The following is a 7,763-nucleotide window of genomic DNA, read 5'->3' on the forward strand; positions in this document are numbered from 1 at the left end:
CTTTTTTTCCGCGATTAAACTGAAAGTAGTTTCCTAAAGAAAACGGCGTCGTGTAACGAAGACTAGCTTAATTATTTTAAGGCTGATTAAGTTTTAATTGTTAAAAGTAATGTTTTGCATGTAATATTTCAGACTTGTTGAGCTTTGAGTCTTCATTGTGCCCGCGCCGGGAGTTAACGGCACAGAAGACCGCGTGTGTGAGGAGGCGATCGGCTCGGCTTCTTCAGAAGAGAGGGAAAGACGATATAAAGGCAAGTATAGGTCATAATTCCATATATTAATAAAAGAATGGTTGCATTTTTTTAGAGATTGAAAGCCAAAGACATAGGAGAGCTTCATTCTTTCAGGATTAATGTGAGTTATTTTTAGAAAATGCATGTTTCTGTTGTCTTCTGCCTGTTTACTTCACATTTTGATACAACAACAGTATGATGACTTGTTCACATTTTATTTAAACCATTGATGTCCGTTTTTTGCAGAACTCAACTTTGGGGCTAACACCACAGGCACCTACTTGTGTGAGGAGGCGATTTTCTGAGCTTTAGAAAAGAGGGAAAGGCGATTTAAGGCAAGTAAAGGTAATAATTTAATGTTATCTTTTATTTGATTTATTTATTTATTTGTCTAAGAGTAAAAATATGTTTTATGTAGATGTTCAAAGCCAGAGACAGGATAGATTCATTCTTTTTTGATTCATATAAGCTATTTGTAGAAAATAAATGTTTCCATTGTCTTCTGCCTGTTTACTTAATATTTTGATGCAAAAATAGTATGATTACTTGTTCACATTTTAATTAAATAATTGATGTGCATATTTTTCATTGCAGAACTCAAACCAGCTCTGGAGTTAACGGCACGGAAGACTGTGTGAGAGGAGGCGATCTCCTCAGCTTCTTCAGAAGAGAGGGAAAGACAGTATAAGGCAAGTAAAGGTCATAATGTCATAATTGCATATTATATTTTTTTTGACTAGTAGTAAAAGAATGTTTACTTTTTTGTAGATGTTGAAAGCCTGAGACATAGGAGAGCTTCATTCTTTCAGGATTGATGTGAGTTATTTTTGAAAATACATGTTTCTGTTGTCTCCTGTTTGTTTGCTTCACATTTTGAACAGTATGATGACTTGTTCACATTTTATTTAAACCATTGGTGTCCGTGTTTTTCATTGCAGAACTCAAACCAACTTTGGAGTTAACAACACAGAAGCCTACTTGTGTGAGGAGGTGATCTTCTCAGCTGCTTCATAAGAGAGGGAAAGGCGGTTTAAGGCAAGTAAAGGTCATAATGTAATGTTATCCGTGGTTTTTTTTTTTTGTTTTTTTTTGTCTAAGAGTAAAGAAACATTTTATGTAGGTGAGCCAGAGACATTATGTAGAAAGCCAGAGACATAGGTGAGCGCTTAATTCTTTTGAGATTGATGCAGGTTATTTGTAGAAAATACATGTTTCTGTTGTCTCCTGTTTGTTTGCTTCACATTTTGAACAGTATGATGACTTGTTCACATTTTAATTAAACCACTGATGTCTGTGTTTTTAATTGCAGAACCTAAACCAACTTTGGAGTTAATGACACAGAATCCTGCCTGTGTGAGGAGGTGATATTCTCAGCTCGTTCATAAGAGAGGGAAAGGTGGTTTAAGGCAAGTAAAGGTCATATTTTTTTTTTTTTTGACTAAGTGTAAAATAATGTTTTATGTAGAGGTTAAAAGGCCAGCGACATAAGAGAGCTTCATTCTTTTAAGACTGATGGGAATTATGTTTTAGAAAATAAATGTTACCGTTGTCTGCTACTGTAGTATTCTAAAGCACTGTGGTAGACAAAGACAATAAACAACCACACAATATGGTTGAAATAATAAAACAGTCTAGTTACCCATCCTTACAGAATTGGATGCACCTCTGTTTGAAAATGGTTACATTTGAACTAAATGTTTTCTTTTTTAAATGTTTTTCTCTTTTAGGCCACTGATGAAGAGCAGGTGGTGACTGGGATGAATGCTGGACAAAGAGGAGAAATGATCTTTCCCCCAAACTGATGCAACAGTGGTTTTAAAGGAGGAGGCCGCCCTGGATAATGTCAAAGATGTTGCACGCCTTTGCTGAGCTGATGGAGCTTCTTCATGACTGCATCAATTATCTTAAAGAGATAATGAAAATTGGCAGTGATGCATTTTCTGTTTGCGATCATGGACTATGAAACAAACCGTAAGTGCATAGTCTAAAAACAAAATGTCAAATGCTTGTTCTGTGTTGTTTAGTAGAAATGGAGTTCACATTCATTCATACATACACATGCTCACAATACTTCACACATTTGCTTGTGTTAAATGTTATAATGTCAGTGTTAATGTTGTGGTTTTATTTTTAGTTTGTGTTAAAAAAAAAAAAAAGAAAGAAACTATTATACAATATACAGAATTTACCAGACAAAATAGTCAGCAGATGTTCAGTGCTTCATTTATAAACTGTGTACCTGCTAATGCCATACTTTTTCTGCATTTCTTCTCACATGCATGTTACTTTTGAATGTTTTCTCTTGTTGTAGTTTTTAATAAACATTTATCTTTTGATAGTCATTCTGTGTGTGTTAAAGTGATTTTATAATGATCAAGATTTGTAGATTTAATGCCTAGCTCAATTTTGGGTTCATTTTAGCCTAGCAGTGTAGTAATTTTAAACCATAAAAAAGCAATAATTCAACCCAACTTGCTGGGTCAAAACAACCCAGAGTTGGGTTCGTCCCTTTTTTACCCAGCGCTGGGTTGCCAAAATAACCCAAATTGGGTTGTTTTTAACCCAGCATTTTTTAGAGTGTAGCTATGATACTAATAATTGGCATAATTTCTTTCGGTGTTTCGGTTTTCGGCCTTGGTTTCCTCTTTTTTCGGTTTTTGGTTTCGGCCAAGAATTTTCATTTCGGTGCATCCCTAAATAACATGCATACTTTCACCTGTCTGCTGATCAGGGATGACTCTTTTTTTTTTTTTTTTTTTTTACTAAAATTTGGTTCAATATAGTGAATATATATATATATATATATATATATATATATATATATATAGTAATATTTTTTGTTGTTGTTGTAGTTTAAGGGTATTTTGATTGGCTACAAAAAGGTGGTGGACCCGCCCTCCCCCTCACGCTTGCAAAATAGTGATGGGAATTTCAGATCATTTTACCCACTTGGACCTTTGAGTCTTGTTCAGCAAAATGAACGAATCTTTTTTTTTTTTTTTTTTTTTTTTTTTTTTGAGTCATTTCATTCATTTCGTTCATTTTAGCAAAATATAATGAAAATGTGACGTGTTACTTCCCTAACACATCTACTGCTTACACAAATGTTGATCACACCACGAACAAGACAGAACTATAATGCTATAAGAAACAGAAAAGATTAATTCATTGTTTACCAGGGTCTTTAGTCCATGATTAGCTCACCTCACCTCTTATCTGACAAGTTTTTAGATTTGAGTAGAGTTGGGGTACTCGGACTCGCATTCGGACTCGAGTCCGGTCTCGAGTACAATTTTTAGGCGACTCGGACTTGTCACGGACTCGGATGCATTTTTACTCGGACTTGACTCGGACTCAAGCCTTTCGGACTCGGAAAATATCCCGAGTCCAGAGACAGTTGACGGAAATGTCACTGACTCGATGCATTATCATGAAAGTCTTGTCCAGTAGGCTACTTGAAAGCCGACGGGTTTATGTGCGCACTAGAGATGCGCGGATGAGCTCAAACGTCACCCGAATCCGCAGCTTCAAATAAATTATCCGCCCGCCACCCACCCGCACCTGTATTTTTCTCTGATTTAGAGAACCGCACCCGACCCGCACCCGATCGTCGTTTACGATTATTCTAATTCTTAGTTTTGCATGATGATATGATGAATGGATGGTTTATTTTTAACAGCAGATTGATTCAGCTAATCTGCACATCGCTGCACACTATAAGCTTAATCGTTCGTGCTTTTAAGACAAATCCGCGCTAAAAAGAATAACGTTAACTGACATCTGGACGTGACTCTCCGCAATCTGTGATGAAATCAATTGGGTGTTTGAACGTCTACTGGATCCTTGGACAAAAGATTGGGCTCACCCAGTTTAAGAAATTTCAGATCATAAAAATCTAGTTCTTTTCATTTTTAAGGTATTGTTTTCGTTATAATGTACTGATTCAAATTAGTAATCAATAATAATTGTTAATTTTACTACTCGGCAAATCTGGTGCTGGCGCGGACGGAGCGGGCGCGGGCGCATGTCAGGCGCAATCATCAAACATATTTCAGAGGAAGCCGGCGCCACATTCCCTACCGTCTTTACTGTGTGTTTTGAGCGAATATTTGCATTTATTCACATACGATTGAATTAGAAATGGTGGCCTGTCATGATTTTGGGTAATGCAGGACACTGCTGAATGATGCGCATCAGAGGGAATTTAAAAGTGGGTATACTCAAAGACGACGGATTAAAAAATGGGTATCCGCAGGTACTGCACTACACCACTAAATATTACCCTACTCAATAGCATTAACACAGGCGTAACTCCCTTCAAACTTGATCTGGAATGTCTTTTTTTCTGTCACAGCTTCTCGAACAGGTGAACACACAGACATACACACACAAATGAAATCGTTTGCCTGAAAAAAGTATTTAGAACAGGTTCATATTTTAGAAAATGTAGTTAATATTTGCCTCATTATTGATTCATCTCATCCACCCGCGATTCACCCGCAAATAATCAGAATGCATTTTTTTATTACCCGACCCGCGGATTATCCGCAGCGCCAGCGAATATAACCGCCATCCGCGCATCACTAGTGCGCGCACACTCAAAGCGCGATCACAGAACGCGCCTCTCAGTCAGTGTGCGAATACGGAGTTCTCTTTTGCTTCTAATAGGGTCTGTTATTGCTCGTCTTGGAGACTATTCATGTAAATGAAGTCGGTTTTGTCTTAAGTAAACCTGACCAGCTGGGAGAAATACTGATGCGTCAAAATATTTGAAATGTGCGTCAGATCTTAAAGCGACAGCAGCGTAAACCCGCAGCCGCCGATCGCGTCAAACAATAATAAAACAACAAAAGAAAAAGAGAAAATCACTCACTGTTCTTGACTGAATCACTTATTAACTGTAATAAGAATCATCTTTAATGTATACAGCGAAGATTTTGCAGTGTTTTATTTTAACATTTATTACTTCATGAAATGTCTGTAGTCTATTTCTGTAATATAGCCTTTATATAGACCTACATAAAAAAAAACTTACAAAAAAACCCTGCAATTATATTTAAAAAAAGATTCTATTTTAAAAAATATTATTTCATTTGTATTTTTGATTAATATATGTATTAATACTTTTGCTTGTAATACTTGGAGTGTTTACTTGCCTTGAGCTCGAGAATGTTTTACTTACATTAGTTGATTAGTTTTTTCTGTATTGAAATTATTATTATTTAAACATGGTGACAGTTTCTAGCTTAAAAGAAAAATAATTTTTCTAACATCTTTGCAGCAACAGTTTTTATGGGTCCAAAACCATCTTGGGTGTGCATGATTTTCTAATAATTAAATGGCCCATCATCAATTATTTCTTATATAATGTAATTTATTGTAATTAATGTAACTATAAATGCATTCAAAAATAAAGCAGTGTGAGTTTGCTGTGACTTATGGAAAGTATAGGTAGGGCTTTATACACAGTGTGTGCCATTGTAAAGACTAGATTTATCCCTCACAATCTCATTTTCATTCAAAAAAATAAAGTCATATACAACCCAAAACACACACAGCCACAATCAGAAATAAAAGAGGTGCATTTTCTGCTCTTAAGGTCCCATTCACCAAGATACATACTCCTTTACCCCCACCCTTGAATTTATACATTTACTACATCGATGAATAAAGTCCCGCCCTATAATTTTTCACATTCTAAAACCTGTTTCACATTACATAGATCAGCCATAACTTCTGTCACATGACTTTAAGTTTGCTAAGCAGAACATGGACACTTATTGGAGCTAAAATCTGTAGGACACCTCCCTCCAGGACCGAGTTTGAGCACCCCTGGATTAAAACAATGTTAAGATACTGACAGTAGTGTTTCCTTGGACTCGGACGGACTCGACTCGGACTCGGCCCTTTGGGACTCGGACTTGAGTCCGACTCGGCCCATTTTGGACTCGGACTCGTCTCGGACTCGATTGGTAAAAGACTCGGACTCGACTAGGACTCGACTTAGGTGGACTTGAACCCAACACTAGATTTGAGTCGTTCGTTCATCACGTGACAGCCCCATAAGATGAACAAACGACTCCAAAACCCGAAGACTCGAAACAGATGAACTAATTCCAGCACAGAACCTAATAGGATGTTGCGCATGCACGACTGAACGAATCACTCTCTGAGACGACTCGTTCATCCCGAGTCACATTAAAGATTCGTTCAAAATGAATGAATCATTCAAGAAAGACCCATCACTATTGCAAAACTGTGAGTGAGAGAATCGTGCCAAAAGTGTAAGCGCAGATAAAAGAAAGACGGAGCTGTACATATCGGATTATTTCGGCAACTTTGTGCCAAACCTTTAACAAAGCTTCCCCATACGGAAGTCACATAGATTGAAATATATGAGTAATAAATACATTTCCATGTATTTAAATGTATTAAAACTAAATAGAAGAAAATAGACCTTATACTTATATGTAAATATATTTTAAATATATGTCAAAAACATTTAAATATTTGATTTTGGACCCTTTTTAATATTTTTCACATATATTACATATATGTAAATATATTTTTATTATAAATATTTAAATATATTTATTTGCTTTATATGTAAATGAGCTCAAATATTAGTGTATGTAAATATATTTTTATTATAAATATTTACATATATTTATTTCCTTTATATTTACATATATATTTCCTTTATATGTAAATAGTGTATGTAAATATATTAATTTGAAATATATCTTCATATATTAATTTCTGTATCTGTAAATATATTATACTTCTGTATATGTATATCTATTTTAAACATATGTGACCCTGGACCACAAAACCAGTCATAAGGGTCAATTTTTTAAATCGAAACAACCATAAACAAGCTTTTCATTGACATATGGTTTGTTAGGATAGGACAAAATTTGGTCGAGATACAACTATTTAAATATCTGGAATCTGAAGGTGCAAAAAAAATCAAAATATTGAGAAAATCGCCTTTAAAGTTGACCAAATGAAGTTCTTAGCAATGCATATTACTAATCAAAAATTAGGTTTTTATATTTGCGGTAGGAAATTTACAAAATATTTTCTTGGAACATGATCCTTACTTAATATCCTAATAATTTTTGGCATAAAAGAGAATCGATAATTTTGACCCATACAATGTATTGTTGGCTATTGCTACAAATATACCCGTGCTACTTATCACTGGTTTTGTGCTCCAAGGTCACAAATATGCAAATGTATTAAATTAATGCTCCTTTTTAGAATACTTCACATAAGTAAATTGACCTTAACATGTTCTCAGAGAAAATTAAAAACTTAAAAATGTCAATCTTGTGGACATGATATAAATTTGCTTGCAACTGAGAAATACATTCAGGAAGGAAACACCTTTTACATAAAAATATTTATGGTTTTATTAATATTTACATTTACGTTGCTGAACAAAACGTTCAAGTATCAAGTTATGTTTACCACATGATTAATTTTACTCAAATTAAAAACCTCCCTATAAAACCACTTAGGAAGAAA

General features: G+C 35.0%; 2 long non-coding RNA genes across 2 annotated transcripts; both read left to right on the top strand.

The window, feature by feature from the left end:
- The first annotated feature begins 287 nt into the window (after window positions 1–287).
- On the top strand, window positions 288–918 carry LOC127154211 (uncharacterized). The gene is made up of 3 exons (XR_007825456.1): window positions 288–354; window positions 480–578; window positions 828–918. It is a non-coding gene; the product is annotated as an uncharacterized LOC127154211 (long non-coding RNA).
- An 80-nt stretch (window positions 919–998) lies between these two features.
- On the top strand, window positions 999–1,259 carry LOC127154212 (uncharacterized). Its single transcript, XR_007825457.1, has 2 exons — window positions 999–1,049; window positions 1,172–1,259. It is a non-coding gene; the product is annotated as an uncharacterized LOC127154212 (long non-coding RNA).
- Window positions 1,260–7,763: the final 6,504 nt, after the last annotated feature.

Source organism: Labeo rohita, chromosome 22 (assembly GCF_022985175.1).
Source record: "Labeo rohita strain BAU-BD-2019 chromosome 22, IGBB_LRoh.1.0, whole genome shotgun sequence".
In the NCBI taxonomy this organism is placed as follows: Eukaryota; Metazoa; Chordata; class Actinopteri; order Cypriniformes; family Cyprinidae; genus Labeo; species Labeo rohita.